Source organism: Esox lucius, chromosome 6 (genome assembly GCF_011004845.1).
Source record: "Esox lucius isolate fEsoLuc1 chromosome 6, fEsoLuc1.pri, whole genome shotgun sequence".
Taxonomy (NCBI): Eukaryota; Metazoa; Chordata; class Actinopteri; order Esociformes; family Esocidae; genus Esox; species Esox lucius.
The window spans coordinates 5,702,549-5,728,751 of NC_047574.1; the positions used below are offsets into that span (position 1 = coordinate 5,702,549).

Sequence of the window (26,203 nt, forward strand, 5' to 3'; positions counted from 1 at the left end):
TACAACTCAGCTCCCATCGACACCCACTGTCGGAAGCTGTACTGATCATAATGTATGCTTTTTCATCAGAGACTCAACCTGCTTGCCCACCAAACTTCCTCTCCCTGATTGACTCAGATTTAAAGTTCATGCTGTAAATAATAGATGCCTGGTGGTGGCCAGGCTACTCACGGTCATTCAACACCTCTCCCCCCGCCCACCTTTTTGAAGGTCCAATCCCAATGTCCACACTCACAGACTCTGAGGCGTGTTTTCGCTAAGTCTGTGAGGGCTTAGGGCTGTCCCACTGTCGAATTGTCAAGTGCGCGAGGGCTCTTTCCCAGACATTTTGAGCCCTTTATGCACCTTTTCATAAGACCGCAGGAGAGGAATGACAAGAATGACAAGGAACGCAAGACTTGCCCACAGTTCATAGCGTTGTGATGTGAAACACGGGGGTTACCAGGGGAAGCCAGGATGCGAGAGAAAAATACAGGAAAAACCTGCCTTGTAAGGAAAGAACGGTAAACTACACTACATTAACAAGGATTTAAGATGGCACATAGAACACATTAAACATTGTAATGTACATTCTATCTGCTTCCTCCTATACATTGTCAATCAGACATCAACTCTTTAGTTGCACTTCTTATATTGCTCTCAGAATAATGATTCAAAAAATGGTATATATATATATATTGAGATCTGGGGCTATTCATACAAGATCTGCGGCTCTAGGCCCGGACGCCCAGGCCTGACGATGCCCCTGATGAAAAGCTAGGCTCTTAAAAGACGTGGACCGCAGTACACTGAAATGTAGTCGCTGGCTGATAATAAATTGTGATGTAATACCGTGACTGTCCACTTGGTGGCATAGTAGACTAACAGAACAAACACCAGTGAGCCGTTTCACTGCTTCCGCTATTGAAAGCATTAGTTAAACTTGGGATGTATTAAAAGAAATAAATCCATATTTTTACAAAAGATCTATCTGTAATGAATACTCAAATGCTGAACTCATGCATATGAGTTATCCAATAAACACATTTGTTTTTTGGTACATACAGTTTTTCTATATACAGTTCCAGAAAGAAATAAGAGAACACTGCACCTTTTTCTTTCCAAAAAAGTCTAAAAGAAAGGTTTTGAGTGAGGAACAGAAGGGTTAAAATTAAGAGACCACTGCAAATTGAACACTTCTGTTCCTCACTCAAAACTTTCCTTTTCAACTTTTTTTGGAAACGAAAGAAAAAGGTGCAGTGGTCTCTTAATTTTTCCCAGAGCTGTATGTATTTGCATATGTTTATTATCAAGGTATTAAATTATTCTTCCTTTCCGATTATAAATTACAACAGAATATGAAAGCTGTGCGCTCCTGAACAGATTAACACACATTCCCCACCACGGTTTTGAAAAACAAAGTTAAGCGGCTAGGCTTTGCCCTGGTCGCTTAACAACATTGAATAATTTTCTGCACACAGCTCCACACCGAGCCAGATAGGAAGCGGGTCGCACTAATCCCCAGCTGACTGGGATCCCAAGGCATTGGCTGTCTGGCTGGCTGGGGACGCCCGCCGGGAAGAGGGAGGGACCGGGGGGGGGGGGGGGTTCTGTAACCAGGCGTGAGATAAGCCGTGTTACCGGAGCATGGCGTGGGAGCAATCCCAGCAGTCCCTCTTCCATCGCTACGGTCACTTTGCACTCATTTATACCACCACTGCCACCATCCAACTGGAGTCCGGCCTGGACTGAGACACTGGAGGAATCCCAGCAGTCCCATCTCCCTCCACCAGGCTCCTGTAAGTCTGAAGCCAGCGGGCCCCATCTGGACTCTCGTCTGTCCCCGTGGCCCCAAGGTGCCTCTGACACAGATGCCAAAGATGTAGCACCTTGCCCGCTATCGACACGCTAAGCGCCTGTTTGCCGACTGACTACACCCCCGGAGGGCTCGGTCAGAAGAGAAACCCGCGGAGGATCCCGGAGATTCTTTGCCAGCGTTTGAGGTTCTCACGCCTCGACGAGAAGGAAGCAGGGACAGTGTGACAGCGTTACCCCTGTGCACACTGACTGAAACTCTGCGGGCCAAAGAAGTGTGAACTATAGGAAGCCAGAGTAGATTGTCAAATTGTGTGTATGTGTGTGTGTGTGTGTGTGTGTGTCAGGACAACCCAGATGATTTCTGTGTACTGAAGTGTCACCATTACCACATGTTGAACACAAGTACCCAGCCCTTTTCCTACCCCACTCCTCCCCCTGCCCTCCCCCACTACTCCCCCTGCCCTCCCCCACTACTCCCACATGCTGTGTTTCATGGGGCCTGTCATTGCTGCATAGGATCTGGGTCCATGGTATTTCCTGGGTGCATTAATAAAAGCTGACATTTCTCTCACTTCTCCCCCACTCCAGTCTTTCCCTTGTCCATCCCCTCGAGGGCTGGACATGGCAGACCCAAACTAATTCACCCAAATTGTTATGCAGGGTGAAATCAGCAAGCAGTTGTGTGACCGTCTTCACGTGTGTTTGCATGTGTCCAGATATCACAGCCACACCCAAATACCTCGACTTGGCTCAGTCTATCAAACGGACCTCATCAGTGGCATCATGGGATATGAGGACCATGTCTCTCATCACCAGCGGCATCATGGGATATGAGTGCCATGTCTCTTGTCTCCCTCTGCGTCATGGGATATGAATGACCTGGTTAAAAGACATCCCTATCCTCCATAATGACACATTGTATTCCACAGCTGTGGGGATGGATACTATCTAGCCCGGTAATATGGCAGGCATGGAGGCTTTCTCTGTTTGCCTTCCCTCACATTGATTGGCTCCTCGTTGTGCAGTGTGTCTGTCTACTACGTGCAGCTGCTTGTTGCGGAGGACTGAGAAAGAGCCTAAAGGACGGGTAAGGTCAATTGGGTCCAACATAACAGAGCTGGAAATTTACGCGCACTACACGACACGTGTCTCTGTAGTAAACCAAACACTTGTTTTGGTGACAGGGTTGAGAGGGAAGAATGTGTGTTCTAGAGGTCGGACTTCAGTCGGCCTTGTGACCTAACCAACATGTCACAGCAGTAGTGGGGAACTGAAAGTCCAGCATTCCTCAGCTGTGTCTTTGTGGATTCAGGATATAGCTAGTGCTCTAGTATCCAGACAATAGGGCGCCATTTGGGACGTACAGTGAGAGAGACCATTCCTTTTCCTCTACTGGTGACAGCAACGCCATTAAAATCCTCTCAGGGCAAATGCACCCGAATAAATGGAGAGGAATGACAAGAAAAAAGTGAGAGAGAGTGAGTGAGAGTGAGAGAGACGGAGGTGGAGGGCTAGATTGGTTATAGCCAGGCATTGACTTCACGGTGAGAAGCCACAGGAGTTTCTTACACTTACATCACCAGGATGGAGGGTTTGACTCCCAAAGGGAGCCAGTATGAAAATATGTGGAGGAGAACAGCTGCTTAACCCCTTCAATTCAGAAGGATCATGGTGACAACAAGGTTTTCCTCAAGTCGTGGCAAAGGTGTTGTGACATTACATCAAGGCCCCTGTAGGTGTCCGTGGTGAATGCCTGCCCCACAACCCAGGCGTCAGGACCCGAGGCAGTGACGCTGTGTGGATTTGAGTCGGCTGAACATTTCTTGTTAGTTATCCCAGCAGATGTTAGTTTTACAGGTTTCGGTTATCTAACATGACTGTTGCTTTAGTGTAGAAGGTTGTTTCAGCGTTTTAAGTGTGCACAAAATGTAAGCAAAATATTTACTGTGTTAGCAATGATCCCTGTACAAGGTCGTGCTAGCTACAGTACCTAGCTTGCTATTATGTTTCTAAACCCAGAGGAGCTGACCGGAAGATTTGCTGGGACAGTCCTACTGTATGCAAAACAATGTGTTACATACAAAACTGGAATACTCAACCAGCGCGGGATGCCATCTTGAATTCTGAGGGAACAGCCCCTTCATAAACAGCTTTTGGTGCTGCTACATCAAAGCACTGTTTCCAGACACTGGTCTGTCACACAAGAGAGGGAGTGTTTAAGGACGGCGAAAGAGAGAGAGAGAGAGAGAGAGAGAGAGAGAGAGAGAGAAAAGTACAAGAGGCAGCATACCTTTACTTCAGGCTTGCTACATTGCAAATATGAACAACTTATTATAACTTTAATTGCAGTGCCGTAAAAGGTAACATTTCACATGTGCATTTTAGGCGTTCGGCAGACAGTCTCACCCACGGTGATTTTACACATTTTAGGTAACAACAAAGCCCAGGGAGAAAATGAAAACATTTGCAACTACTTAAATACCATAACCTCTAAGCTAACTGCTGCTAGACTACTGCCTCTTGATAACAAATCATCACTGAAGCTCATGCATTAGTGCAATCATTCACATTTGAATGTGATTGGCTGATTCAGAAGATGAGGCGTTTATTCAACCTGGGTGGAGTTTGTGGTGCAGCAGGGCCTCCTGGGCTCCTTTCAGGGCTTCTTTGTCCTCTTCTGAAATGTATCTCACCCCCTTAGGTACCAAGCTACTTGCTTGCCTGTGCTGCGAGCCTCCAGACTGCTGTTATGAGTGTGTGTGAGTGTGTGTGAGTGTGCGTGTTTTACAGCACCACGCTACACGGTTCACTTCCTGTCGACATGGTGGTTCAGACACCATGGTGAATTAATGACTGCCTTGCTCCTTTCGGCTATTGTTGAGTGTGCAATCAGCAGCAAATTATAGACCCAGATGTCAGAAAAGGACAAGAGTCTTGTTACATGACAGATCAAACAGAATCCAGCCACGGTATTACAGCAAAACCATTGCATCAGTGTATTACAATATAGAGAAGCCAGTCTTATCCTTGTCCATTCCATTTTCTTGGGACACAAAGAGCCAACGTCCCTAAACAAGCGCATCCCAAATCACCTCCTACGCAAAAAGCCCCCGGTCAAATGAAGTGCATTAAAGAGGGAAGAGGATGGCATTTGGAACGGCTGCCCTTGTCTACTTGAATACGCCAGCTGTAGAGGAGTCTTTCAGGAAGTGCAGAAAGAGGCAGATCTGCCCCAAGGCTGGATGAACACGTTCGTAGGTAGGCAAACGGAAGAATGGATGGACTTCTCCTAGGAACTAAGTGCAAGATTGCATTAAAGCATCGTGAAGCTGAGTAGGAACACGAGAGACTGATGTATGGAGCGCTTTAAGACACAGCGTAGTCACATTTAACAGTCATTTGTCAGAGGCAATTGCCCGTGAATCTTAATTTAAATGTTTCCTTTCATTCGTTGGATCAGTTATTTTTTGGTGTTTCTTAGTGTCTAATTGTACATTTTAGAGATAGGTAGGCCTCGTTTGAAGCCACAACAAATGTGTTTTGACTGACATACAGTATGAGACCAGATCCCAAGGTCACAGGGAATTCCATGTACAGAATGTCTCCTCCAGCTTCCCCTTCCTTGGGAAAGGAGAACAACAGCAGAGCACAGGGGCTTTATGGTGGATTTGTTTGAGTAACGAACAATGTTTTAAACCTCCATTTTGGGTCTGGATGTGAAACATGACACTGCACTGCAGGTGCGTAATCTGTAAGTAGAATCAGTATCATACAGTATCTCAGCTAGTCATGTAATTTACAGTTTGAAGTTGAGGGGTACAGGGGTACAGGATAACATGGGGCGCATATTGAACATACAGTACATGACGCAGTACACCACTCAACGTTTGGGCTGGACAGCGGCAAAAATCGCAGACCGCACGTTTAATGTCCTGCCTTATGTTGTGTCTTGTAGTCGTGATCATGGAACACAAACAGAAGGTTCTGGGAGTCAAGGCCTGCTCACAGAAAACAACTGTCTCTGCAGATAGGTAGACTGGACCGTTGTACCAAATGTGTTCCTGTTCACACGGTTCTGAGCGGCTCAGTTGCCCGGCCCTCACCTAGCGGGGGGGTGTGACTTGAAGCACTTAATCAACACGTCTCTGGAGCGCCCCGTTTGTCGATGGTGTAAATGTACCGGCCTGTTAGGGTTAGTTAGTGTCATGTCATGTTATACGCTTTTTTTGCAGAATCCACGGAGAGCAGCTGGAGCTGGGGGATCCTCGCCTGCTCCTGTCTGTCCATGCGGAGTGTCCAGCCTTCAGGGAGACGGAGCAGCAGAGAGGAGGTGAGCAGACCTGGGTGGGCTCACCTCCTCTCACAAACACACACACACACACACACACAGTCCAATGGGAAGTGAAGTGTCCATCTGTTGTTGTCACAGTGTGATAACTAAGAATTCCAAACTGTTCCACCCCTACCAAAACACACCAAAACACACCACCCCCCGGTGTTGAAGCTCTGTGCTTTGGACGTGACCTTGGTACAATGTGAAGAAAACCAACCAATCGCTTTTCTCCTCTCACTGCCATGCCGTCTGTGTTCCTCCTGCTACCTGCTGGAGTGTCCTCATTAATCATGCCGGGTTACCGGCTGGGCCCTGCGCCCTACGCCCTACGCAGTGCCATCACCCATGGGGCCCTGTACCTGTAGGGACCGACGGGGTCTCTGAGACACGGACGCCGTGGGCTGCCTGTCAGCTTGGCTTCACGGCTCCTTGCTCAGCAGTGTTTCAGAACGCAACGTAGACAAGTTCTAACGTGGATCCCCTTTGGTCTTGTCCTGGACCCGTCCCGAGCTCGTACCTCATCGTCCTGCCCCGCAGCTCAGCTCGGGTCTGGCCATTGGTCTGTGCCTCGCTGACCTGGCGGCTGTGGTCATTACTCACGACGCGGTCTGCCGAAACACAGACGGAGCCTGAACCAGAAGGCAGCTTCAGTTTGAGACGAGGGGCTGGTTCAACACTAACCTGTCAGGTGAAAGGAGCTCCCCTCTCCCAGACCAGTCCCTCTCTCTCCGGGCCTCTGTGAAACAATGCCAGGAAACCCACTGTTGTTAACATCAAACCAGCTTTCTCTCACACATTAAGTGTGTGGTCAGCGACGCTTCCTGTCTCACTTTGCTGACTATAAGATTTAAAAAACCTGGCAATGTGAAGCGATGTACAAGTCCTTAAATGACTGACAACCTGTTAAGCACACACACACACACACACACACACACAACAGATTGTGGTTCTGCAGGGTATCAGAGTGCTGGACTACAGCCACAGACGCATGCGCGTGCACACACACACACACATTCCTCTTCCTCCACTAACCAATGAATTGAAAGGATTTGCTATGATAGATAAGAAGGTTTCCTGTAGCACGCATCATTTCCTGGTGTACAGGAAGAGTGTAATCAGGCAGCACATCAGCCTGGTCATGTCAGAACTCTGAGAAACATCTGTTTGACATCAGAACCCACTTACGGAGCCATGTTAAATACACCAAATGCCAGTCACTCACTTTCCCTGGCAAAATAGGCCCCTAATAACAAATGTTCCCCCTCGTGTTGGAGCACAGCATCTATTTAATCCTCCTGTCCTTGTCCCTCTCACTCCATCTCTCCTCCTCCCTCTCTCTCTCTCTCTCTCTCTCTCCCCATCTCTCTCACTCCATGGCTTTCCCTTTCCTCGTTCTCCCTCTGGTCCTCCATCTGACAGATTAGATCCCATTCTGACGCTGGATGGATTAATATGACAGATATAACACTAAGCTAAAATAACTCATGGGAGAAAGACGTTGGTCTTTAGTGGCAGATTTCTGTTGATCCCTCGTGAAAAGTCTCCAGGCGTCACCACTTCTGCCCCCCCCCTTCCTTCCTTCCTTCCTTCCTTCCTCATATATCACTCTCTCTTCCTCTACAGTATCGCCGTCTCCATCACCCCTTTCTCACACTCTTCCTCCACCTCTGCCTCGATCACTCGGTCCGTCTCTTTTTGTTATTTCTGCCTCCATCAATCCATCTCTCTCATTCTCCATCACCCCCCCCCCCCTCCCCCCCTCATCACTCCCTACCTGTTTGGTGCAAAGTGCGGGTAATCACAGTGTATGGGCGGATAATGACAAGTGTCAGGCGAGCTGGTTTAGTCACTTTCCCCACAGCTGCTGAGCATTAGGCTCCTCGTTGACAGCCTCCGATGCATCCCAGGGTCCCCGCTGTAATTGCTCAGACTCTGAATAATTGAAACCGGTGGAGGGGAGAATCCCCGAGGAGGACAAGACGGATGGCTTGTTGCGGCGAAGGATGATTGGCAGGTCTTGTGTGTGTGGGGGGGGGGGGGGGGGGGGGGGAGATGGAGAGAACGAGAGAGAGAAGCGGCGGAACTCACGAGGCGATGGACAGATAGCTGCGTGGCTTAAAGTGTGATAAGAGATTGCCACCACCAACATCCACCCAAGGTTATCTGGAATGCTGCTATTGACACACCCAGACCAGATCAATATCTGACCTGACACGCACCCCCCCAATCGGCCTTGGTCATTTGGTCAGTTCTGCGCATTCTAACCATGTAGCCGGGTGGAATGTCGTACCCTCCGAGGAATGGGAGGGGCTGGCGATGTGGGCTGCCACACTAGCCATGCTGGCATCATGCCAGGCTTTAGCTGGCCCGGTGCCTTGTCTAGAACGGTTTGTGTGAGGCCCGAAGCGTAGATCTGTGGAGATCAGGACAGATTTAGAGCCCCCGGTGTTTTCTAGAAGAGATATTAACAGAGACTCCAGGATAACCATTGCAGCTGGTACACACCAAGTGAAGCTAAGACACACACACACACACACACACACAGACACAAACACAGACACATACTAAACAGCACCGAAGCCAAAGCAGGCAGACCCAGGCCTAAATGGACATGTGGAGAGTAAGTATAAACCACATGTAAATATTGCACCAGTTCTTCAGTACTATTTAACTGAAATTCAGTGGTATGTCAATAATGTTTCATTAAGTTTTCATTACCAGTTCAGTAGTATTTCAACAGATTTTCACCAGTTTGTAGTAAGCTGTAAACTGTCCTACTTTAAAGTATGCTTGTAGTATTTCACTATCATTGCGTATGTTGTTTGAAGTGGCACGCCTTTTGTATTTCAGCAGTTTTTCCAGTAGGTTTGACTACCATTTCAGTAACGTTGATGTATTTCAGTAAACATTTCAGTATTATTAGTGTTACACCCTGGTGGAAACAGGTCAGACGCAAACAGCTGACATTTCCTAGTCAACAGGATGCTTTGGTAACATGGAGACGGTCTGGTCTTAATTGGTTAACATGCAATTACTTAAAAATCTGGCTCTTCCATCCTCCTTTTCTCTCTTTCCATCTCCCTGTATGGCTGTCTGTTGTTCTGTCTGTCTCTCCCACTCGGTTTCTCTCTCTCACACTGCCTCCAACCCACTCTCTCTCTCTCTCTCTCTCTCTCTCTCTCTCTCTCTCTCTCTCTCCGCCTCTCGGTCTCTCACTGCCTCTGCCGGCGTCTCACGGTCTCTCATTCTCTCTCTCCCTCTCTGACCATCTTCCCATGTGCTGTGTCGTCTGCTTGGATAACCGCAATACGACGGAACACCACTGTGTTACCATTGAGGCCCTAAGGATCCTCCACCAGAACTGGACCGGCCCACCCCTTTGATTGATAACAGTTATTAAAAGAATGCTGGTGTTCTCACACTAAACAATGGAGGCTACAGTACATTCATAAGCTATGACACTGCGTAGGCTTAAGAAGCTGACATAACTGTACCCAGAGACCCCCCCCCCCCCCCCCCCCCCCCACTGACGGGTCATATTCTCCTATCCTCTGGTACCTGCAGAGCCCGGTAGGAGATCCACACTGTTACATTAACATTGTATAACCCCGTAGTCTGGGTCATTTGGGCTTCGGCACAAGTCTTTAGGAACATTGGTTGTTCTCTGGCTCCACACTGAGAGGTATTGTTCTCCTCTGCGCAGCTAAGGCGTTCACACACTCATGCCTGCGCGTGCTCACACACACACACACACACACACACACACACAGGGTAGTTCCATTGTGTGGATCAGTCACTTGACAAACCCACTGACCCCGTTCTGAGGGGAAGCACTACATCCACTCCTCACTCAGAGACAAAAGACCCAGAGAGTGAGAGACAGAGAGTGAGAGACAGAGAGTGAGAGACGAGAGACAGAAAAGCAGAGCGAGAGATTCACATTGATTAGATGATTCCAGTATGTTTTTAACGTAAAATGTCACAGTGTGCCACAGCCGAAAGATCTGTGACCCAACGCCATGAGGAAAGGAGAAACCAATGCAACATAAACATATTTAACTAAACCATTAGTCATCTATTCTTCTAACGTTTTTACTTCAAGTTTTTCAGTTGTAAAGTTATTTTGGTTTTCACTGTTGCTGTTTATCATATTTCCTATGTCAACTAGCCAAAAAAAGCCCTTTAAATTGAAATGTAATCGACTGAGAGAGTTAAAGACAAATAAAGAGAAAGGGGGGAGTGAGAGATTATAGCACAATCCAATCAATGTACTGTAATCACAGCAGCAAGACGTGTGGCTCATTGTGATGGACAAACAACATTGGAAACATAACCAGCATGTCTGTATCGATATTTTGCCCTATAAATGTTCACATGAATACAATAATGTGCATAGATAATCATCTAACATTTAAAATACCTTTATCCTTATCAAAACCTTTCTTGGAATTTTAGATTGTTCTGCTGTAGCTCCAAGAACGTCCATTCTAGGTAAGCAAAGCTGGCCTACCGCAAACAAAGAACTGTCTTCTATGGTTGTGAGGTCCAGGGCCACTCTACCAACCAAGAATTCACTAAACGGGACAGACAACCATTTAGGATTCTAGACAGCCAGAATCCTGCCGAAGTATCTGATGTAAAAAACAGTCTTAGTCAGAACAATCAACCATTTAGAGAAGTCAGAACAATCTATACAGGCAGAACACTCAGAACACAGTCAGTACCATCTAAACAGGCAGAACAGTCAGAACACAGTCAGTACCATCTAAACAGGCAGAACAGTCAGAACACAGTCAGTACCATCTAAACAGGCAGAACAGTCAGAACACAGTCAGTACCATCTAAACAGGCAGAACAGTCAGAACACAGTCAGTACCATCTAAACAGGCAGAACAGTTGGAACATTCAAAACAGCCCAAACAGTCAGAACACAGTCAGTACCATCTAAAGAGTGAAAGCAGTCAGAACAGTCTAACCAGGCAGAACAGTCTGCCAGTAAATCTCAGTCTGAATGCATCTTTGTCGAGGGGCATCTGTCCAGTCAAATATACTCTAAGTCCATCTGTGTGATGCACTGAGCCAGAATTAATATTTTATTCAGATTAAAGTGAAAGGTCTAGTCAGTGAAAGCTGCACTAGATTTAACAGGATTTGAGGAATACTGAAGAGTCAGGGTGATACACAGTGTTAAGACACAGCTTTCTCTTTCCGCTTTTCTCCACAGCGTAGTGTTTTTTCTCCCAGATTCAACTCCGCAAAGAAAGCAAGGACAGGATGCGTGGGCACAACAAGCCTCTAGCTGAAGAACATTTTCAAAACATTTCTGAAGTTTCGGTGCAGATTGCCTTATCTTAACTTGAGACAGATTCTCACAGGAAAACACCATCCCATAACAAAAGGAAATGTAGGTATCGTTTGATTATAATTTATTTTCTCATCAAGGTGTTTTGTCAGGGGAAATCAAGTGTGACAATTTTAATTGCAAGTGTCAAAGTTTAAACAACTTTTGAATCACTACAAGTTAATAGTAACTGTTCACCGCTCAGTAAGAACCCGGCAAAAATATACAACAAGATATGACTTACAGAATGTCCATACAGAATGTCCTCTATCATCTATCATCGCTGGGAAGGTGTCCTTCAAAAGCTACATGTCCTTCATCTAGGTCAAGCAATGTATGGCAAGGAGTGTGTTTCTGCGTGTGTGTGTGTGTGTGTGTGTGTGTGTGTCTGTGTGTTCTGCAATGTAAGCACATGCTGTCTGCCATCTGGCTGTTAGATAGACTGTTTCTTTTCCTGTTCTTTTTTTCCCTCCCTCCCTCCGTCAAGAATTCATTATAACTCTCATTAAGAAATTCATCAGCTTTGCATCGAAAGATAGATTCTGGAAAAGGTTTGGCTAATCAACAGTCAAATTAATCAGCAGCTAAATATGGTTCATGCGATGAGGCCAGGTCCCCCGTTCTGAGCAAACGAACGCTCGGGCTCACAGAGAAATATCACACACACACGTGAGACCCTCTGGCATAAAACTGGGGCCGCCCAGTAAACTGATTCAACAGACATACTAACAGACACAAACACACACACACACACACACACAGACAAACACACAAACACTAACAGAGAAAAAAATATTTAGGGTAAAATCTATTTAAAGCAGTGTCTTCAACCAAATACTACATTTTCTCCTCAGAGTAAATCACACTTTCAAACTTAATTCCTGAGCCTCTTTGCTTGTGACGGACAAGTTTAATAATATCTGCAAGGGGAATCTGTCTGTAAACCCGTGAAATGTCATAAAATGTCAACGCACTGAGAAGGTACTGGGAATGTAAATAGGAAGCCAATAGGCACATGTGGACCCACAAAATAAAACCAGTTCTTAGTCTCTTAGATGGTCTTAGTCTCTCAGATGTTCTCATTGAACTACATAGATTTTTTGATTTGTAAATGTCGAGCATTCTGCTGGTTAGGCTAGACAGACACCACGCCTACATGTCCTTGACAATCCTGTTGTGCAAAGGCTTAAAAATAAAGTGTTGTTTTTATGTCAGACTTCATTTGCCCAAAAAGAAATGTCCTAACCCATGTATTACGATCTCTTGAACAATTCACATTCTGTTGTTGTTAATGCACTGTGAAATTTTTTAATGCACTGTAAAAATGTGCACTGTAAAGATTTGCACTGTAAAAATGTGTTTAAAATGTTTGATTCAATTACGGTTGAGTTTTCAACAGAGCAAATTAACAAATTACCATGTCATTTGATAAAGGATCATATGTTGTTATTATTATAATTATTATTATCACTCTTTTTTCAAACTCAAAAATACATTTAATCAACCCATACACATCATCCACATCCACATCCACACACACACATCATCCACATCATCCACATCCACATCATCCACATCCACACACACACACACACACACACATCATACACATCCACACACACACACACACACACACATCATACACATCCACACACACACATCATACACATCCACACACACAATTTACACACAGACACATTTTCTCTCACACATATTGCACATTCACACATACTGCACACACACTCTAAACACATGGTCCACCCTAGTATATGAATACACACACAGACACACACACGCCATACCCACAGACCTCAGCCTTCCTCTTTCTTCTTCTTGCTGTCATGTCAATGTTCTCTATAAAGACCAGGGAAACTCATTTGTGTAAAACTAACTGCCTACTAGTTTAAATGACCATGTAGAACTAACTGCCTACCAGTTTAAATGACCATGTAAAACTAACTGCCTACCAGTTTAAATGACCATGTAGAACTAACTGCCTACCAGTTTAAATGACCATGTAGAACTAACTGCCTACCAGTTTAAATGACCATGTAAAACAAACTGACTACTAGTTAAATGACCATGTAGAACTAACTGACTACTAGTTTAAATGATCATGTAAAACAAACTGACTACTAGTTTAAATGATCATGTAGAACTAACTGACTACTAGTTTAAATGACCATGTAGAACTAACTGACTACTAGTTTAAATGACCATGAGCCACACAGATTGATAGAAGACCAACAGATGACCAACTCAAATAAGATCGGGGCGCACTTTATTTTGCGGAGTAGGATGTCTTGAAGGCAAAAGCCAGTCAAAAACACTTGGCAGCAGAATGGCAGTCACCTCTTCTGAACCCAGATCAGTCGGTGCACCTGCCTACTCCATTTCCGTGCTGACCACTAAAGTCTCATAATGAGTTATCCAGGAAGCAGAAATTGACTTGCCAACAGAGGTTTTCATAGCTTGAAGTTTGCTGTGAATGTGTATATCTAACCAAAGTGTTTTGGGCCGGTGCCTCCGGCCAGTTCCTTGCCGTGGCAGCGTGTTCTGTACCTGGACTGGTGTGGATTCACAGCGTGCTGGTTCTTTGGGCTTCTCCTCTCAGATCCATAACAGCCTGTTGGTGTCCTGGCTCGATCCAGGCTCCGGTCACATTGCTCCTGGGAGTCCCGTAGGTCTTCAGAGGGATGTTCTGGTGCTCGGCCCGTGGAAGGGATGGCAGTCCTGTCTCTCGGACCAGGGAGGAGACAGGCTCAGTGGGCCGTGTCCAGTTCCCAGTGTCGTGTGTGTGTGTGTGTGTGTGTGTGTGTTGGAGCCAAGCAGCAACTCTCTCAGTTCTTCACATCCGGCTCTCCAGGCCCGCTCTGTCTATATACCCACAGCACACTGCTGCTAAAGGTATACTCCACACCTTTATTAGAGAGGTAGAAGAGAGACAGAGAGAGAGAGAGAGAGAGAGAAGTGTCAGACATCTAATTACGTGGGAATTATAGGAGAACAATGCCACTGGAGGCAGGGTTCAAAGAACCCTAAGCGAGGTGGCAGGAAAGAAAATCCTGCAATAAGTACATTTGCCATCCTATACAGACACTTTATGAGGGTTGATATGGTTCTGAAGCGATATTTTAGTAATGGATGTCTACCCCTACCTGGGATTTCTGTCACGTCACCCAGAGGCTACACCGCTTCGGTGGTAACAAGCAAAAAACTATCGGTGTAGGTTTGCAATTAGGCACATACAGTTCCACAAAGAGGGAATATTCAAAGAAGAAAATATGTTATGTAAATAAGAAGGACCCCAGTGGTGCTAATGAAGCATAGTTGCGTTAATGAGGCGTGACGGCCATGATGTCCATTGCGTTGGGTGTGTCACTGATTACATTCGCTGAGCTGTTAGTGGCTTTGACGCCCTGTATCATAATCTAGAGCTAGCAGGTTTGAGATGATAGCTTTTTCATCCAGTGGGGTTTTTAAATGCGATCCTGTATAAGACATGTACACACAAACACGCAGACACACACTCACACACCCACACGTATCTATAGGGAGAAACTGTGGTTTTGTAATATGCTTTCCGTATAATTCCATGGGGGGGAGGGGGGGGGTTGGGTAAAAGGGAGGGGGGGGCACCATGTATCCACCTGGGAAGGACACTGTGCCAAGCAAAGAATCCAAAAAAGGAGTGCGAGTGTATTCCAAGGTTCCATGGTTACTATGGTGACGCAGTTGTCTGGTCTGTAGCTATGGGGAAGTGCTGGGGGGTTTGACTGCTGTGAAGGTTTTTCCTTCTCCATATGCTGTTACCATAAACAACCAAGATCATTAGAAACAAAGACTACAAAGATTACATTATACATGAAAATTATAAATACTAAGCTTTATTGTTTATAAGATAAAGCTAAAATGTTATTTAAATGCTATATATTAACAGAGTTGGTTAAGGGAAAAAATGGTTTATAGAATTGGAAAACCCATTGGGAAGGCCCTTGACTTCTGCACTATGACATATCCACTATGATATCTGCAATATGACATATCCACTATGATATCTGTACTATGACATAACGACTATGAGGTCTGCACTATGACAAATCCACTATGATATATCCACTATGACATATTCACTATGAGGTCTGCACTATGACATATCCACTATCAGGTCTGCCCTATGACATATCCACTATGATATCTGCACTATGACATAACGACTATGAGGTCTGCACTATGACAAATCCACTATGATATATCCACTATGACATATTCACTATGAGGTCTGCACTATGACATATCCACTATCAGGTCTGCACTATGACATATCCACTATAATATCTGTACTAGGACTTCTGTACTATGACATTTGCACTATGACCTCTGCACTATGAATATTTAGTATATGTGTGTCTCCTTTTAGGATTTCCATGACAACATAAGTAATAGCTGAAATAAAAGATATTAAAAGATTTAACTCACACAGCTCTGTTCCAGACCAATAAGCTCACATTGCAGGTGTGAAAATGGTACAACATAAAAAATGCAGGACATCATCATTGCATCGCATGCAAATATTTACACATCACACAGTGGATGCCCATGGATTTGAAAGGCATTCCAAGACGCTATTTACATTCAAACGTGATTTCACACTGTATCATAGCGCATGATAAGTGAGTGTGTCAGAGCAGAGCCAACATATTCCCCGCCTGGATAACGAATCCCTTGAAAGTCCTCTCAACCGATACCATGAGATAACGAGATTTATTTAGATTTTTGACATCACAACCTCCTGGCTAACGCAGAAATCTAGAGCTGATCACTGTGCTCTACAACAAGCACACTCAGACAGACACACATAGACATTACACACACACACACACACACACACACACACACACACACACACACACACACACACACACACACACACACATAGACATTACACACACACACACAGACAGACACACATAGACATTACACACACACACACACACACACACACAGACAGACAGACACTCACATCACACTTCATGCTTTATAGTGTTTCCAGGATCAGAGAAAAAAAAAAAAACAAGGAGAGTACAGAAGAGATGAGAGCAGAACAGAACAAAAGAAAGAAAAAAGAGAGAAGAGTGGAATGGAAAGGAGCAGAAAAGGAGGGAATAGAGCGAAACAGAAGAGAACAGAATAGAGCAGAACAGAATAGAACAGAGCAAAACAGAGCAGAGGAAAACAGAGCAGAAAGCGCTCACCTTTACAGAGAATATGAAAGGGACCAGAACACAGACTGCCGACAGGGAGACCCTCGTTAAATCACGTTTTGTCCCCTTATATGTGTGGAACATTCCCAAATCCCATTATAAGGGTCACCAAGCTCGCCTCCTCACTGTCATTTCTCCCGCTCTCACACTATACATGCGTGGCCGCGTGGGGAGAGTAGTCCTGGTTCAGGGAGCTCCCACAGCGTAGCTACAAGGCTCCATTAACCCAGTCTGACGTGACCCAGCCGCACGCCACAGACTGAAGAGCAGACCAGAGCCCTGTTTTCAGAACACCAACAGGACAGAAAGGAGATATCTAATCTGGAAAAAATTTGATAATCGCAAACAAAATATCGGAGTTATCTAAAGCAACACTTTTTCGTTTTTTCCTTTATTAAAATCCCAAATGGCTTCACCCTCTCTGAACACACGCCTTGGTTTTGCTGTCATTTAAGCCACATTGTATTAGTGTGGCGAGGAGCGAACCCACTGGGACACGGGAGTGCCCCAAATGACTACCTATTCCCCACATTAAAAGTAGTGCACGAAGTAGGGGATGGGGTTCCGTTTGGGGCACGCCCAAGCCATCAAGGCCACGTTGAAGTGTATTAAAAGCCACTCACTCTCATGAGGTCTGCCGAGTTAGCGGTGCGAGTCAGCAGAGTAGCTCCCTCAGACCTGGATACAGGGCCAGGAAGGGCTGGGTCCTGAACTGACATGACCTCCCATCATCTTTATAAATCATCACAATGTATCACAATGGAATGAAATAGACTGCAACGGTTGCTGTCAGACACAATCCTCTTTGCCACAAACAGCCGCAATTCTCAACTTACAATTCTCAAACATCAGAAGTTGTTTTCAATTCATTTCCTAGAGCCTGGAGGCAAGATTAATGTCATATCCATTTATGGATGCTTAGCACAAATGTACATAGGCAAAATTTTAGTAACACGGTTTTCAACCCGACAGCCGTTATCGTACACTTTCAGTACAGGAAAAGGCATTGCAATCTTTCTGAATAGCGTTGAAAAGCACGATGTTACTGAGTCGCAGATTCTGCCAGGGACATTCACAAAGTCGGGATTAATACCACAGCACAGTGAATAACCTTTACAAAGAATTATGTTGTTGGCAATTAAATGTATATGTAACTGCCTGAATGTCAGCAATAGTAAACCACCCCAGAGCCCACTGCTGGCAAACTTCTGAAGGTAACCAGCGTCCTGGACCATTTCTGGATCGGAGCCCAGAAGATATTGCAAGAGGTGTTGCCATGAAACGCCCCGCTGGGTGGTGAAGGAGATGAGGTTATCCGTGAATATGTAGTGTTTTGAGAACCTCGGGCTGTTAGAAAGGCACATTAACATTGTATAGGCCTAAAACATGATAAATAAACACAATCTATGAAGCGTGAAAGTACACATGTGAGTAGTGTACGAGAGACGCATGGTTGAGTTTAAACGGTGTAGCTGTTGTTGTGCGCTAAATCAAAAATACTATTGAACAGATGAAAAAACTAAATGCCGCTCCTGGAGAGAGAGCCTGGACTGGGCACCATGAACTTTTGTCTTCCAGTCAATCCCAACCACAGGGACCACTCGTCACCTAAACGACCCAATCAGCTCCACCTGCCTGACCCAACGCTGCCTCACCCAACACTGCCTCACCAACCATGATGTTCTAATTGTCCCCCACTAACACACCACATTAAGTTTTGGACTTTTGTTTTAGAGGAGAGTTCAATGGAGAGTTTCTGCCAAGAAAAGAAACTCTACCAGAGGCAGTGTCTTAGACTGGGCACCACGAAGGATCTCTCTGGTCAGATCTCTCTCTGGTCAGATCTCTCTCTCTGGTCAGATCTCTCTCTCTGGTCAGATCTCTCTCTCTGGTCAGATCTCACTATGGTCAGATCTCACTATGGTCAGATCTCTCTGGCAGGCTGTTGTGTTTTAACTGTGGAGGTCCTGAGGGAACCATCAACCAACCACAGCAGGGGACGCATTATCGACGCACTGATGCATCCATTCTAACAGACTGATGTCTCCATTCTAACAGGCTGATGTCTCCATTCTAACAGGCTGATGTATCCATTCTAACAGGCTGATGTATCCATTCTAACAGGCTGATGTATCCATTCTAACAGGCTGATGCATCCATTCTAACAGGCTGATGCATCCATTCTAACAGGCTGATGTATCCATTCTAACAGGCTGATGCATCCATTCTAACAGGCTGATGTATCCATTCTAACAGGCTGATGTATCCATTCTAACAGGCTGATGCATCCATTCTAACAGGCTGATGTATCCATTCTAACAGGCTGATGTATCCATTCTAACAGGCTGATGTATCCATTCTAACAGGCTGATGTATCCATTCTAACAGGCTGATGTATCCATTCTAACAGGCTGATGAATCCATTCTAACAGGCTGCTGGTCTCCATTCTAACAGGCTGCTGGTTTCCATTCTAACAGGCTGCTGGTCTCCATTCTAACAGGCTGCTGGTTTCCATTCTAACAGGCTGCTGGTTTCCATTCTAACAGGCTGCTGATTTCCATTCTAACAGGCTGATGTCTCCTTTCTAACAGGCTGATGTCTCCTTTCTAACAGGCTGATGTCTCCTTTCTAACAGGCTGATGTCTCCTTTCTAACAGACTGATGTATCCATTCTAACAGGCTGATGTCTCCATTCTAACAGGCTGATGTATCCATTCTAACAGGCTGATGTATCCATTCTAACAGGCTGATGTATCCATTCTAACAGACTGATGTATCCATTCTAACAGACTGATGTATCCATTCTAACAGACTGATGTATCCATTCTAACAGACTGATGTATCCATTCTAACAGACTGATGTATCCATTCTAACAGACTGATGTATCCATTCTAACAGACTGATGTATCCATTCTAACAGACTGATGTATCCATTCTAACAGACTGATGTATCCATTCTAACAGACTGATGTATCCATTCTAACAGACTGATGTATCCATTCTAACAGACTGATGTATCCATTCTAACAGACTGATGTATCCATTCTAACAGAATGATGGTCTCCATTCTAACAGAATGATGGTCTCCATTCTAACAGACATCCATTCTGAGATAATTACATTGAGGTGGGACTCCACAACACCCTTCAGATTAAGTGTCATTCCTTTAGAGACTGAACGATCAGATATATGATCTTATAACATAATATGCAGAGTGTCAGATGTTTTCATCCAACAAAGTACTGTAGTAGTACTGTATTAACGGTTGTTCCTCAGCCACATACATCAACAACTGAGCCACTGTTCTAAACCACTGCTCAACTTCGGCTCAGCCACAACATAGACCAGTGTCTCCCAATCCTGGTCCTCTGGACCCAAAGGGGTGCACGTCTTAATTTTTGCCCAGGCACTCACACACCTGATTGAAATTAAACACTTGATGACAGGTTGATTATGTCAATCAAGTGTGTAACTGGTAGGGCAACGTTTGAATCAGGTGTGTGAGGAATAGGGCAAAAACAGAAACCTGCATTGTTTGGGGTTCCCAGGACTGGGAATGGGAAACACAGACACAGACACATAAGATGTCTTGCTGTTAAGATTAGTCTGCCAAATAACATTTCAACTTGTGATGAACATAACAAACAGGCTCTTGTTAAATATTTTATGACACCCCTTTGATGAGAGAAAAGCAACAAAACGGTAACAGACTTTTAATGATTCACAGTCTGCTAGGCTGCCTGTCCTTTCCTCTCCTGGAGGACAACACGGCAGGACGTCCTCTCCTCTCCTGGAGGGAAACAACAAGGCAGGACGTCCTGTCCTCTCCTGGAAGACAACAACACGGCAGAACGTCCTCTCCTCTCCTGGAGGACAAGAACACGGCAGGAGCGGAGGACCGACAAGCCTCAGTCGGCCTTTAAATCCGTACCCCCTTGTGAAGAGCACTAAGTTGGATCAGGGGCCATGGCAAGACGTTAGGAAACAGGGTGTCCTTTGGGAACTGCCAGGTCTCATTCTGATTAATGGTGTTTAGGGAATACCCGCAGGGAGAACAGGATGAGTCCTAGGTGAAAACCGCCAGCCTGAATTATAATAAATGAGTCGCATGGAACCAAATGCAGGTGTATGCTGTTTTATGTTTCTATATTTAGATGAGTCCCTACTGAGCTGTCTATGCAATGTTTGAGCTCAATGTAAGAGAAAGGGACGAAGGCTGCAGGATGTGTAAATGCGAAGTAGTCCCTATTTAGGTAGCCGTATGCATGGCTCCTAAGCAAGCGAAAGAAGTACAGTACAGTCCATAGCATGTTATTTGGCAAATAGATATAAGAGTAAAAGTGTAGCCTACAGGGAACTGCAACTGAAGAGGACGGTTTCCTGGATAGGTTTGGATTGAAGACCCTCCCCCAGCAACTGAGTCTCCATCTTGGATCTAAGCATCCAGGTCAGCCTGGATCAGTGATTGGCCAGTGGCCAGAATAAGCAGGGTGCGTATAATGTGATATCAGTCCACTCCCAAATCTGGCAGCTGTTGTTGAATTCATTTTCATAGAGAGCCAGACGGCTCCTATAGCCAAATCTTTCTCTTCTGTCACGAACACAAACACAGAGACAAAGACAAAGACACACACAGAAAACATACAAACTAAACTCTCTCTTTGTCTGTCTGTTCATTGCTCGCTCTCCATCTTTTGCTTTACCTCACAGTTTTTCTAGCGCTTTCACTCTCTCACGCTCTTTCTTGCCCCCACTCACTTTCACTCTCTCTCACTCTTTTTCACTCTCAAAACCCCGTTTAATTTCATCCTCAGAGAGATGGCGTAGACTGGCATTGTGTCGTCAGTGGCATTATTAACAGAGCGGATAAATGAATCCAGTGGTTGAATCCAGATCTTGGACGTGTTCTAAAAGACTCATACATCATGCATGAGTCATCACAATGGAAATGATGAAAGTCAAGAACCACTGAATAATCAAAGACAGGAGAGAACAGTCACACACACGACAAACAGTTGCTTTTGCAGCGTCGGTCTGCAATCAGTTGCTCTGGGGTCCACACCGCTGTGGAGAAAGTGTAGCGGCAGAAGGAATTATGGGAGTGTCACCGAGGACCCCGACAACCGTTTACAGGAGCACCCCGGAGAACCCGGGAATCCCGACATTTCGTCCACACGCTGCTGCGGAAACGTTCCTACCGCCGTGCTGGTCTTCAGTTTGCCAGGCCGACGGCGTCCCCCCACTGCTGTTATACAGGACGGAGCGCACCCAACCCAAAGGCCATCTCACGGTTAAACCAATCGACCGTGCACCCTAATATGCACCGTAGCTGTTCGGCACACCGGACCTCCATCACGCACTATCCCCGCGGGCGCGCACACTCGCTCACAACACTCAAAACACACGCATGCACTCACGCACACCATTTTAATACGTTTAATTTTTTAAGCCGTTATGCTTATCCAAAGCAACTTAATCCATTATTGATTGCATACATTTACTACCTATATACTGTACACATGTATTCTTTTTTTTTATAGGGGGGGGGAGTGGAAATGAATGAGCCAACAAGGATTTAATGGCCTGATTGGGACTGTAGCCAGGACACTGGCCACTCACTTCATTCATAGACGTTTTCAACAACATTTCGTTTATAGTGCTTTCAAACATTTAAGTACAAGATTGTATGTGATGAAGCCTGAAATTGTAAGAAATCCCTTTTTATTACTTTTACTTCAATCTATGGAGGAATGGTAAGATAAAAAATTTAAAAAAGAGTCATAAATGTGCAGCACAAATTTTTAAATGATGAATAATATTTGGAATGAGTTATTTACTGCAGAGATTTTTGTTACCTATTCAAAATTATAACCACGATTGATAGTGAGTAAAATTCTGATGTGGAACTACTGTATTTGCGCATTTTTTACAAAACTAAAAACAGCCTATAATATAACATGCAAAATGCCTTTATGCTCTTTTTAACTTGTGTGTCATATTTATTTAGAATTGTAGATATCATGTTATTTCATTTTGCCCTGTTGTAATTTACTATACAGGATATTTGTTTTGTTCCACTGGCTTTGGCAATAAAAACAAATGTTTCACAAGCCAGTGAAGGCCGTTAAATTGAAAATGAAAATCAAGAGGGTGTGTTTGAGTATCTGACTACAGCCCAAGGCTATGTCTGATGTCTTGTCTTCACATCATCTTTCCACGTCTCCTCCACAAATCACATTTACATATCAAGAAGCATACAAATATCTATCACACGCACATGCACACACACGTGCATGCACACACACACACACGCACACAGACAAACACTTCCACAAACACACACACTAGTTTTGGCAGACACTGTGTCTGTTGGGGAGAAGAGGACTGATGAGTAAACTGAAAACCCCTGTGTGACTGTTGGAGAAGGCAGATGATTCCAACACCACAAGCTAGCCCACCCAACTGGTGCAATGGTGTGGACTGTAAAGGTGAGATTTCCACCACACTATTCTAATGACATAGGGACACCGTCGGATATGAAACTAACATGCTGGGATCATATGACGAAGTCACATGAACCGATTCCTCCTGCTCAGAGAACCACACTGTGGAGCTGACATGGCTGTTTAGTAAAACTCTGACAAAGACAAAGGACGTTACTGTACAAAAGTCTTATGCACCTGAAAGTCAAATTAAGACCATTTATTTGGGTAGTAAGTATTGTAATAAGGATATATGTATATACTTTCAGGTGCCTAAGACTTTAGCACAGTACTGTGTTAACGTCAGGTGTAAGGCCCTGGGTTTAAATAAGGACTTTTTCTTAAAACTGGACCCGATAGGGTCCTTCCCCAACAGCATTGGGGAAGGACTCTTTATTTTTGTTGCACTGACTCAGAAGACTCAGACGACTCAGTGTCCAAAAAGCAGGAAGAGAAACAATTGAGATCATATCCTGTGTTAAGCAGAGGGCTTGTGGCTTGGCAGAGAGGAGAGCAGGGAAGGGAGGGCGCTATAAAATAGGAACCCAACTGTGAGAACAAAAGAGCAGACTGAGAGAGTGCGTGTGTTCTTGTGTACATGTGTGTGTGTGTGCTTGTATATATATGTGTGTGTTTGTACACTAATGTGGAAAAGTCTTAGGCACCTGAAAGTCAAACTAAGGCCATTTATTTAGGTAGTAAGTGTTTAATTAAATATGGGAAAGTGTTTAAGTTACACATATACACACACACACACACACTGTGTGTGTGTGTATAAATTCCAACAATAAAATATACAGTTACAGAAAAAACTAAGAGACCACTGCACCTTTTTCATTCCTTTCCAAAAAGGTTGAAAAGGAAAGTTTTGAGTGAGGATCAGAAGCGTTCAATTTGCAGTGGTCTCTTATTTTAACCCTTCTGTTCCTCACTCAAAACCTCACTCAACACACTTTCGACTCTTTTGAAAAGGAAGATTTTTTATATATATATAGCTCTGGAAAAAATTAACCACTGCACCTTTTTCTTTTCTTTCCATTCCAAAATAGTGTATTATATATATATATATATATATATATATAAGTTTTTTTTACAAATAAACACTTATTATCCAAATAAATGACTTTACTTTGACATTCAGGTGCCTAAGACTTTAGCACAGTACCATAGGTGTATATAGCCTTCCTAAAGCACTGGGAGATGAAAGAACACATCTGCTCTCACTTGCTCATGAAAACCAGATCACTTTCAGTACGGCCAATAGACACGGTCATGAAGCTTAATGTATGGGGCTATATATACCCTCTGATGTTCAGCTGAATGACACGTTACCAACCACATGAGAACATATTTCCTATCTCTCAGTCTCATAATCTCCAGTCAGAAACACAGCCCGAAATACGGCCAGAAATACAGTCAAAAATGCAGCAAGAAACGCAGCAAGAAATACGGCCAAAAATGCAGCAAGAAACGCAACAAGAAACACAGCCATAAATGCAGCAAGAAACGCAGCAAGAAATATAGCCAAAAACGCAGCAAGATATGCAACCAAAAATGCAGCAAGAAATGCATCAAGAAATGCAACCAGAAATGCAGCAAGTGGTTTGAAAATAACCACTGTTCATGTGTGCCAATGTCTGAGTTTAACAGGAAGTGGCAGCTCATAGGAAGGACATCCTGAAAAGTGGCCACAGCGGAGTGATGCAGTCCGACTGAGGGGCTAAAATAATGCTTCCAGATTCTGTGAACAAATTCAGAGTTCATCACTATCAGTAGTGTTTATTCATTATGACATTTTAGTCGCTTAGCTGAAGCTTTTATCCAAAGCAACTTACATTATTATATTAAATGTAGTTCCAATTGTACTTCACAAATGTCTTTATGATCCTAGATTTGTTCTCCAACATTATAACCACACACTATCACCAATATTGATGTTGAAATGCATGTGGGCAACATTGAAGGCCATTTTCCCTTCAAAACCAAAATCTGGGATTGACAAGGTGGAGTGGGCGAGCCCTGCTAGAAGTAATGTCTGTAACAGGATACCCAGTTATTTCCTGTAAACTCCTGAAAAAGTGTAACTGGATCCTCTGGACGCCCAACTCGACACCATCCCCATCCAATAAGAAAATCCGAAATGCTTAAGTTAAGGTTAGGTATAGGGTTAAGGGTTAGTAGTGGCACTTACGTTCATTCCAAGCATTCCACTGATTGTGGCTACAGTGCACGCTACAACAGGATGTGGGTGCTTCTCAGACAACACAACAATGTGGGAGCGCTACAAAAGGAGCCCAAACTGCACCCTACGCCCATTAGGGCTCCGATCAAAAGCAGTGGCCCTTCCACACTTCAGGTTGGCATTTAGGGGACACACCTATCGCAGACCCTTCATCTCCAACTGCATAAATATCGCCACAAACCATCGCAGCACCGAGCGTGGCTCTCTTCTCGTGTGAGTTAACAATCTAGCGATCAGACAGTCAGCCACTTAAAACTCCCCTTTCAGGAAGTAGTCCTGTAAATATACTGTATACGTTGTAAATATAGACCCGGTATGGTGCAGGGGAGGAAACTGATGCAGCCATCCATGCACACTGCATCCTATTCCCTTATCTAGTGCACTACTTTTTACCAGGGACTGTGTGCTTCCGGACCTGGAGCGGTGTCCCAAATGATACAGAACGACACTAAACGTGTCACATGGCACGAGGTGACGTCAGAGAGGCTGGCGAGAAAGACATGGATACTTCTACGGAACAATCCAATGCATCTCCAAAAATACAAGTTACGCTGAAATTTCATCTCTGTCCAGTCCTGGCACACACACACACACACACACACATTTGTTGAATTGTGCTGTAAAAGATGCACTCAGCAGTTTTCAGCCACTGGTTGTAACAGTGCCTATGTCGAGCCAAAAGGGGTCCCCAAAAAAGTGTGTACTCTATCATTATGTGCCTCAGTGACCCCCACGTCACCAA

The 26,203-nt window shown here is 44.6% G+C and overlaps 1 protein-coding gene across 3 annotated transcripts in view; it reads right to left on the reverse strand.

The window, feature by feature from the left end:
- ptprea (protein tyrosine phosphatase receptor type Ea) overlaps positions 1-26,203 on the reverse strand; it is a 64,833-nt gene that overhangs the window by 16,688 nt on the left and 21,942 nt on the right. For 2 of the 3 annotated variants that reach the window (XM_010868658.5, XM_010868651.5), the window contains exon 2: positions 14,034-14,391. The exons of the other annotated variant lie outside the window; for it this stretch is intronic. The gene's annotated coding sequence lies outside the window, so the exon portion shown is untranslated. The remainder of the gene's footprint in view (positions 1-14,033; positions 14,392-26,203) is intronic. 3 annotated transcript variants of the gene reach the window in all.